Source organism: Penaeus chinensis, chromosome 11, assembly GCF_019202785.1.
Source record: "Penaeus chinensis breed Huanghai No. 1 chromosome 11, ASM1920278v2, whole genome shotgun sequence".
NCBI classification, from domain to species: domain Eukaryota; kingdom Metazoa; phylum Arthropoda; class Malacostraca; order Decapoda; family Penaeidae; genus Penaeus; species Penaeus chinensis.
The window spans coordinates 16,749,864-16,759,863 of NC_061829.1; the positions used below are offsets into that span (position 1 = coordinate 16,749,864).

The 10,000-nt window shown below is 40.6% G+C and overlaps 1 protein-coding gene across 2 annotated transcripts in view; it reads right to left on the reverse strand.

The window, feature by feature from the left end:
• LOC125030327 (tripartite motif-containing protein 3-like) overlaps nucleotides 1-10,000 on the reverse strand; it is a 342,478-nt gene that overhangs the window by 331,462 nt on the left and 1,016 nt on the right. The gene's annotated exons all lie outside the window — the stretch shown is intronic.

Here is a 10,000-nt window from a genome sequence, read left to right on the forward strand (position 1 = left end):
TGCAATGTAGAAGACCGTGGGGCGGGCGCGCACTTAGCTAACAGGATCACCAGGTAGACAGCGCGGCGCCACAACCTGGTCGATAATGCCATGTCAGCTCTATTTCGTTTATTTCTTTTTTCATTTATACTTATATACATACATATACATACATATACATACACATAAAATATAAATATATATATATACATACAACATATATGGGTATATATGTATGTGTATGTATACATACAGACATATGGATAGACAGATACACAGATGCATACAAGAATACATACCTGTCTACATGCATACATACATACATAGGTAGGTTGACAGATGCATACATACATACATACTTACGTAGGTTGATAGATGCATACATACATACATACATGGACATGCAGACAGACAGAGAGAACATTTCCTTCTATCACACTTATCTGCGAGAGACAAGAGATGGAAGTCAAACCGTAACAACTGACATTCATCCTTTCCTCTACTCAAGAATGCCAATCGGAAAACTACCACAAGCACTGAGGCAATCATGACGAAATCGGTATGCTCTCAAAACGGAATTACAATATACCTTTTTTTAACTGTCATCGTAAAAAAAAAAATAATAATAATAATAAATAAACTTCGTAGAATTTCTTCACAATCTAATTTTCCTCTTGCAGTATTTTCCCTTGAACTTTATATCACCAACAACTTACAATATTAATAACAGAAAGTTCGGCACTGAGTCTTCGCTACAATATAAGCCTTATCTAAAATCTCCCGCAGAGGAAGTAGGGGTAATGCAGAAACAAAGAGAGAAAGATAAACAAATAGATAAAGTGGGAAGGGAGAGAGAAAGGAGAGTATGAGGGAGAGGGAGTGGGAGAGGGAGGAGTGAGAATGAGAGGGAGATAGTAACGATGGAGGAGGTAAAGGAGTGAGAGGTAGGGTGAAAGAGAGAGAGAGAGAGAGAGAGAGAGAGAGAGAGAGAGAGAGAGAGAGAGAGAGAGAGAGAGAGAGAGAGAGAGAGAGTGGGTGAGAGATATGAGAAATAATAAATACAATCAGTAGAAATACTTCTTCTTCTTCTTCTCCTCCTCTTCCTTCTTCTCCTTCTTTCTCTTCTTTATATATTTTTCTTGTTCCCCTTCTCTTCCTCTTCCTCCTCCTCCTTCGTCACTTTTTCTTGGCGTTTCGGAGAATTTCCGATCTTTCGCATTCTCCGCTGATGTGATGGGATGTCACCAGGCGAGAGAGAGTGCCGTAATCCTCGTGCAAAAGTGCGAAGAGAAGTCAGCGATGTGTCCCCCACGTGCTGTGAGATCGCTCGACGAAGGTAAAAGGCGAACTGGCTATCCTGAGGTTGTTGGGTGGCGGTTTCAGAATTGCAAGCAACGTCATGCTGTCACGGCTGCTACTGCTGCATTTGCAACCACCTTCACCTCTGTGGTATATCACGTTTTCCTTTGTGGCGGTGAAATCGATTTTATTTTTTAAAGGTATGATGAGGATAATTTCCTCTACGAGTTCGATAAAGTTTCATGTGATTACACCGATTTCCATACGAATTGAAAAATAATTTGCATGTTTCATTTTGCCATGCCGTTAGTAGCACTTTCCCTGTCGAGCCTCGTAAAATTTACCTCATATAAACACATTACATTGAATACAATAACTAACCGAATACGCATTTACCAAATGTGATTTAAGCTAGAAAAATGAAGTACGTGTTTTCTCTCAAATATTTTTTTTTTTTTTCTTCTTATTTGAAATATACTGTCCCCATTGTTTCCATGAATGTGAGACCTAGAAACAATGGGGTTTGAGAACGAAGTCGGGAAGTGAAAAAAAGTGGTATGAGTTGTAGGCCTATTCGGCTGTCCGGTGACCTTACACAACGAACAAAAAATAACAATCAAAGAAAATAATTCAAAATGCTTAGAAAAATTTATATCACAAAGTTTTCTTGATATCTATTGTTAACTTAGCTATGTTTTCGCTATGTTTTATCTGTATATTTATTCAGTTAACTGATTTTTCTAAGATATTGCTAACGTAATACTGACAATACAAACAATACACAGAACATACACAAGCTGAAAATCACACATAAAAGAATCACAATTAAATTATGTGGGATTCTTAGAGCATTGTTGTCCTCCTGGGTATAAAGTTTCCACGAACGTCGATACCGGTACCGATCTCTCGAGAAACACACAACCCAAAGTAAAACAACAAAAAACTAGAATTTTCTCTCCCTCCCAAAAGTTTCCCCTAATATCTTATTCGAAAAAAAAAGCTAAAACCGCAGAATCCAGCTCCGTGTCTACTGACGAAGAAGTGAGCGAATGCAAAAGGCTGGGGCGGCGGGCAAGGCGAGCGGAGACCGACCAGCCTCTCTCGTTCCGGGCGAACAGGCGGGGAATATCGTCAAGAAGGGACCTACGTGCATTATGTATTAGAGGAGGACGGCGAGGAGGAAGCCGAGGAATGGATAATGGTGCAATTCAGCTAACGATGCAATTCGCTGGCTAATACTGCGTGTGCAATTAGTGGCAATCCAAATCATCATCAGGCATAATATATAGCGGTTTTGAGTATATCTGATAATAAACACAAAAAGTTATGCTATATCTCGTATTTCAGTTATAGTACTTGCCATCCGATTCTGTTTTTATATATAACAGCACTAAAGAACCATTCAATACATAACAAAAAGAATGAAATGTAACAACTACATTTAAAAATAACGGTTTCCAAATAGGAATCAAGAATCATCGACCGAGATGAACTTTTAATCTATATTGAAAACCTACTGCATGTTATACTTCGTACATAAACCTACCTTTCAGTATGCAAACACGGACGAAAGCAGAAATATTAACATTGGTGGTAACTTATAAAGTATCGGAATGTACCTCTTCTCACACAGCAGCATATAAATAATTTGTTTTTGTTTTTTTCTGAAATATCACTCTGTAATATTGGAACCCGAGCAACAACAACGAAAAAGTTACGTTATATGTAAGAACTCTTGTTTCGCCTAGAAAAATACCATAACTTTTTATATCTGATTTGTATCACTAAAAAGTTACTAAGATAATAAAAAACAATTTTACTCGAGAAAGATAATCGGCCCACAAGAACGTTATTAAAAACTTAGCTAACCCAACATAAAATGAGGCATCGGATTCTCATTACATTTAAATAGCTTCTAGACTTTGACTCATTACGCAGTTTTATTGTTTAATTATTAAAATTGGTTTCATGTACCGCGCAATTAGTATTCGACAATTGAATTCTGAATTAATCTAGAAATACAAGCAGTGGATAACGCACAGATTAATACTTTTAAAAATCGCTGGTCACTTTAAACCATTCTATTTTGAAACGAAAAAGATTCATTTTAGTCCAGCTTTCAATTCTTAAAATAAGAATAAGCACGATGAGATATTAACATATACTGAATGATAAATGTGAAAAAACAATAACAACGACTTGAACAACAACAATAAAAATAATGATGATAATAATGATAACAGAATAATAATAATAATAATAATAATGACAACAAAAATTATTATAATTTTAAAATGATATTGATAAGGATAATGGTTGTGGTAATAATGATAACGTTGACGATGATAATGATGATGGTGATGATAATTATGATAAATGCGCAAAATAATACAACAACAATAATAATAATAAAAATAATGATAACAATAATAATGATGACAATATTGACAAAAACAATAATGATAATGAGGATGACGATGATGATAATGGTGATGATGACAAATACTGGCACATCCATTAAAGACGAGTGTATGATACACAGATAGGCATTTATATACTCCCCTGTACCTCTCAACCACTCTCGCTCGATCGCTCTTGCTCTCTCTCTCTCTCTCTCCCTCTCTCTCTCTCTCTCTCTCTCTCTCTCTCTCTCTCTCTCTCTCTCTCTCTCTCTCTCTCTCTCTCTCTCTCCCTCTCTCTCTCTCTCTCTCTCTCTCTCTCTATATATATATATATATATATATATATATATCGGATTCATGTTGACACACACACACACGCACACACACACACACACACACACACACACACACACACACACACATATATATATGTAGAAAAAGTATGAATGAGAATTAATATCTTCACAATACAAGAGATGTATCTGACCGGTTTCGATTGTAATCACTCTCTCTCTCCCTCTCCTTCTCCTCTACCTCTACCTCCCCCTCTCCCTCTCTCTACCTCCTCCTCTCCCTCTCTCTACCTTCCCCTCTCCCTCTCTCTACCTCCCCCTCTCCCTCTCTCTACCTCCCCCCTCTCTCTCTCTCTCTCTCTCTTTCTCTCTCTCTCTCTCTCTCTCTCTCTCTCTCTCTCTCTCTCTCTCTCTCTCCTTCTCTCTCTCTCTCTCTCTCTCTCTCTCTCTCTCTCTCTCTCTCTCTCTCTCTCTCTCTCTCTCTCTCCTCTCTCTCCTCTCTCTCTCTCTCTCTCTCTCTCTCTCTCTCTCTCTCTCTCTCTCTCTCTCTCTCTCTCTCTCTCTCTCCTCCCTACAAAAATAATTCAGTTAAGACAACTCATACAATTATTCCGTGCATGAAATGACACCGTAAACACAAACTCAGGTAGATCCTTACTCTCTGGATGCAAACCGTAAGATTAATATGCAAATAGTAACGCGTTCGCAAGTTGGATGGCATGTGTTAATAGGGGAGGGTGTCTGCTCGTGGGAAATGCGGCGCGAATTCTGATGTTAAATGTGTGTCGACCCGTCCAGGGCGAACAGAATTCATAGTTGCTGAATTTACGAGGTTAATTCTGTGCGCTCTCAATTAATTGGCGATTACGTTCATTATAAAGTATTGCCGGTAAGAATTTGCCATAAAAATGTGTGTTTGGCAAGGACTTAATCTCCTTCCATTATGAAAGGTAATAATAGCTGACTCATCAATAAGCAACGAACAGATGCTAACATGTAAAAACTGAACACGTTAGTTATTTCGAAGGCTATCTCTTGATATCAATAATTCAATCAACTTAGTCATTGATATAGATAGTAGCTTTAGACACGAAATAACAATAAAGACTTTCAGATTGGTACCAATACTGATATCTTATTGCTTTTCAATACTCCTACTTCTGTTTCCATTAATGTTATCATTAACAATGGCTTGGCTCCTATAACAATTTTTATATGCCTGCATTACCTATAAGACCTCTAGAACTATCGCTCCAATTTATACCATTAGTTTCACTACCACAAATTTGTACAATTTCGTATCAGAAATATCGAACTACCATCATCAAACTACAAGCTCTAATAAAGAGTTTCATATCAAAATCAACAGCTTCAGGGCATTTACTTCGCGGCATGATTAACGGAGACGACAAATGATCCCATATGCTTATCACTAGCCAAGCTAGTAGTCATCAAACAATGTTTACAGACATCAAAAATAAATCCATTTAGCCTCCGCTGTGTGGATAGTACTCGTATGCAACAGGATTGCTAGCGATGTTATAAAGCTGTGCTCGTTAACAAATTGAACAGGTAGGCGTACTCACCCCACATATTAATATCATTGGGGAATATTTGTTTTTATCACTGAACTTAATCATAACATCCTGTTTATCAACCTATCTTCAGTACATAAGAAGGGAAGAGACACTGTAGTATCATTCCCAATATTTTTTTGGTAAAGAACTATCAAATACCGTATTACTTTTTCGCGGTAAAATAACACTTGTTGTGCACAGCCCTTAGGTAATATAACAACTTGTTTGTACTGATTCCAGTTACCCATCGGAGTGGACCGGTATAGAAGCAGCATACAATAGCACAGTACTCTTAGTAGCTCTACACCTTTAACATAAAAACACAATACCCACCGCAAAAAACACTCTCATCATATACGCTTAAAGAGGGTGTCCAGAAGAGTAAAGCATTGCGCAAGACAAGCCGTTTTGCCGTTACCTTCACAATTCCTATTTCTAGAAGAATTAAATTTGCAGATGCCGCTCAATGACTTTATGTTAAACTGGTAAGTGCCCGCAAAAAAATACAGGGATCCCCCCCCCCCCTCCTCTCTCTCTCTCTCTCTCTCTCTCTATACACACATACATATATATACATACATACATATACATTTTACACATATATATATACATACATATATATAGATATACATACATATATATACACGTATATACATATACATATACATATACATATATATGTATTTATATATGTGTGTGTGTGTGTGTGTGTGTGTGTGTGTGTGTGTGTGTGTGTGTGTGTGTGTGTGTGTGTGTATGTGTGTGTATATGTATGTGTGTGCGTGCGTGCGTGCGTGTGCGTGCGTGCGTGCGTGTGCGTGCGTGCGTGTGCGTGCGTGTGCGTGCGTGCGTGTGCGTGTGTGTGTGCGTGTGTGTGTGTGTGTGTGTGTGTGTGTGTGTGTGTGTGTGTGTGTGTGTGTGTGTGTGTGTGTGTGTGTGTGTGTGTGTCTGCGTGTGTGAGTGAGTGTGTATGTAAGTAAAAGTGTGAGTGTGCGTGCGTGCGGTTGACGAAGCTATCAACAAAGAATTCATGTCTACAGATCAGTAAAATTCATTCATTAAACACCGGTGTCTACTTAGCAGACAAGCATAAAAAAGACAAAAAGTGTATCCTTTCTAGCTCGTGGTTTACAGAAGCACGTCGACGTGAAAGAGTTATGGTATTGTTAAGCATAATTTTTATTGACCCTTTTTTCTGACGTTAGAACAAGTTAGATGGCGAGGATCCTTTACATCAGTGCTGTCCAAACATTTTTGTCTATTGTACCCTTTATTGCCTTCTCCTACTGTTACGTACTCCCTATGGCTGATTAAACTCAGTTACATTTAGGATAATGCAAATAACATATTAAATATGAAAAGATTGCATAATAGGAGTGCTGGTCATTAAAATTAAAATTATAATACTGAAATATAAAGAATGATTTAGAAATAAAATGCACACGCAAACTCTGACGCCTAAGACAAAACTGAGCAACAGTGATTGGTTCCTCAGCTGTCAGCAATGCTCTCGTACACGTACAGTACACGAACAATTACTGGGTACCCGTCCATCCCCCTCCCTTTGCTTTCATAGAAAATGGGAAGTTTCTGCTCTGTGTGTGTGTGTGTGTGTGTGTGTGTGTGTGTGTGTGTGTGTGTGTGTGTGTGTGTGTGTGTGTGTGTGTGTGTGTGTGTGCATCGTCTTTTCACGTACCCCTTTGATCTATGTTGCGTACCCCTGGGGGTACGCGGACCCCAGTTTGGACAACACTGCTTTACATCCTTCGATTTTTTTTTTCAATTATCGGCACATATATGCACACGTATATAAATAAACATACGCTAAATTGATAACTAAATTAATTAACAATATTCATATGTGTTTATATATAAATATATATATATACATATATATAGGTTACCTGTTACCAATTACCTGCTTGTTCTTGATATATCATTATTTGTACTGCGTTATTTCAGCAAGTGCATTATTCATACTATCTTTCTCTCTTCACTTAACTAAAATATTTGCCTGCACAAGAGCACTGTGGCACAGTATATCGTATATGCAGCACGTCAAATGCAGCTCTGTAACTCGTCCACACTTCCTTGTTTATATGTTCAGACATTAATAAATTAAGTTTAGACAAGTCTGGTGCATCACTGCCAGTGTCAACAACCTACATAGACTCCCTCATGTTAAGCCCACATCGACATTCGATGTTCAAAGGGGCTAACAAATATCTGCCCCTCCCCCACCCCACCCCCCCGGTTTAATGCCATAGCCACAGAAATGAATCGATATGCATGGACATTTGATCAAACTGTGTTCGGTATTATATTTCTGACCTCGTTACGCCGAACCTCAGTCGCATCGGTTTCAACTGCAATGCTGTATCCCTTCCACTAGCCGATAAAATCATTCTTACAAATTTACTGATACCATTTTTCAGCCAGCAAATGCAGCTTGCCGGTGCCGAGGACTACAACTCCGATGAACATGTCGCGTCCGGCTTGCAAAATGCCGAGCAGGAACAGCATACTTCGGCCGTCGACATGAATGCCAGAACCTCTTGTCAATATCAGACTCGCAGACTCACACGACTTTCTTGTTTATTGGTCCTTTGGTTCTAATCAAAAGGCAAACACTCACCCGCACTCGACCTGAGACCCGGCTGTCGCATCGCTTCCTCATACGAATTAATCATTTTTTTCCCTGGCGAGGATTGTTTGCCTTCGTTAGCCTCGGCTCATTTTTCTTCATGAAAGTTTGTATGATGTATCGGTGTCCTTGTCTCTTTTCATGAAAGGTAAATTATTTTTTTCTGGATTTACTTTTCCCCGTAACGTTGTATGTTTTGCAAACTTTACAAGCCAAATGTGTACTTTCCTCTGGGCCCTGGCCCTTTTTTTCTAAACCCCCTCTCTCTCTCTCTCTTTTCCTCTCTCTTCTCTCTCCTTCCTCAATCCTTTTCTCCTCTCCTCTCTCTCTCTCTCTCATTCTTTCTCCCTCTCTCTCTTTCTCCCTTCTTCTCTCCCCTTTCCCCCCCTTCCCCCCCTCCCCCCCTCCCCCCTTTTCCCCCTCTCCTCTCCCTCTCTCTCCCTCCCTCCCCCCCCCTCTCCTCTCCCTTTTCTCTCCCTCTCCTTCCCTTCTTCCTTTCTCTCTTTTCCTCTCTCTCTCCTCCTCTCTCCCCCCTCCTTCCCCCTCTCTTTCCCCCCTCCCCCCCCCTCCTCACTCTCTTCTCTCTTTCCTCCTCTTTCTCTCTCTCTCTCTCTCTCTCTCTCTCTCTCTCTCTCTCTCTCTCTCTCTCTCTCTCTCTCTCTCTAAACTGCAGCCATCGCGGAGCCAGATGAGAGGAAGACCGCGGATGACTCAGCGCTGTGGTGTAAGTGCTGCACACGCCGCACTCAGCTGCAACGGCGGGGGCGTGATTTTCTCGCAGGTGCCTCGGGAAGCTGACATTCGCGGAACCTTGTGGTGCGCGACGTCGGTGTGCTCGGCTGCTCGCTAAGACAAACCCTTCTAACATGGCGACAGGTTTAAAAGGCCGGGATCTGACAGGTTGCACGGCGTGTACCTCACCGCATGGCACTCAAAATTGTGTGACTGGGGTAGAAATTGTTCGGGTTTTGGGGAGGTTGCACGGGCGTGGTATAAGGGGTGTTATACGCGTGGAGCTGTAAGATGCCTTACCTCTGCGGAAGCCGTGGGAAGATTTGTGACTGAAGATGTCTGAACAACGGAAGAGTCATGGTCATCTACTGATTCCGAAATTACAAATGTAGCCCTAAATGGCTGTGGCTGTGGCTGATTTTATACTTAATATTTTCAGACTGTGTGGGTAGTAATATAAAGCTTGTACTGTGCATCCAGCTGGATATCTGGCCCTGCACATATGTGTAACTATAACTTTGTGTACGATTGCCAATATCTCTGAGTGCCCTGTGTCTTTGTTTGCTCTGGCCGGCAAAATCCATTAACGTGTATACAACCCTGGGTGGCCCGAGAAAGGAAATGGAGCAACAGAGATTACACAAACTATCAAAAGACGTATATATTAGTTTTTAATTTAACAAAAATCCCGTCTATAGTCGAATTAGCTACTTATGGGAAGGGGATCAGTAGGTGTTTCCACTAAAAGCAATATGGGGCGTTTTCACGCTAATGCACCAAGGTATAAATACATTAACCTTTGTGTGTGTGTTTGTGTGTGTGTGTGTGTGTGTGTGTGTGTGTGTGTGTGTGTGTGTGTGTGTGTGTGTGTGTGTGCGTGTATGCGTGTGCGTGTATGCGTGTGCGTGTATGCGTGTGCGTGTATGCGTGTGCGTGTATGCGTGTGCGTGTATGCGTGTGCGTATATGCGTGTGCGTGCGTGTGCGTGTATGCGTGTGCGTGTATGCGTGTGCGTGTATGCGTGTGCGTATATGCGTGTGCGTGTGCGTGTATGCGTGTGCGTGTATGCGTGTG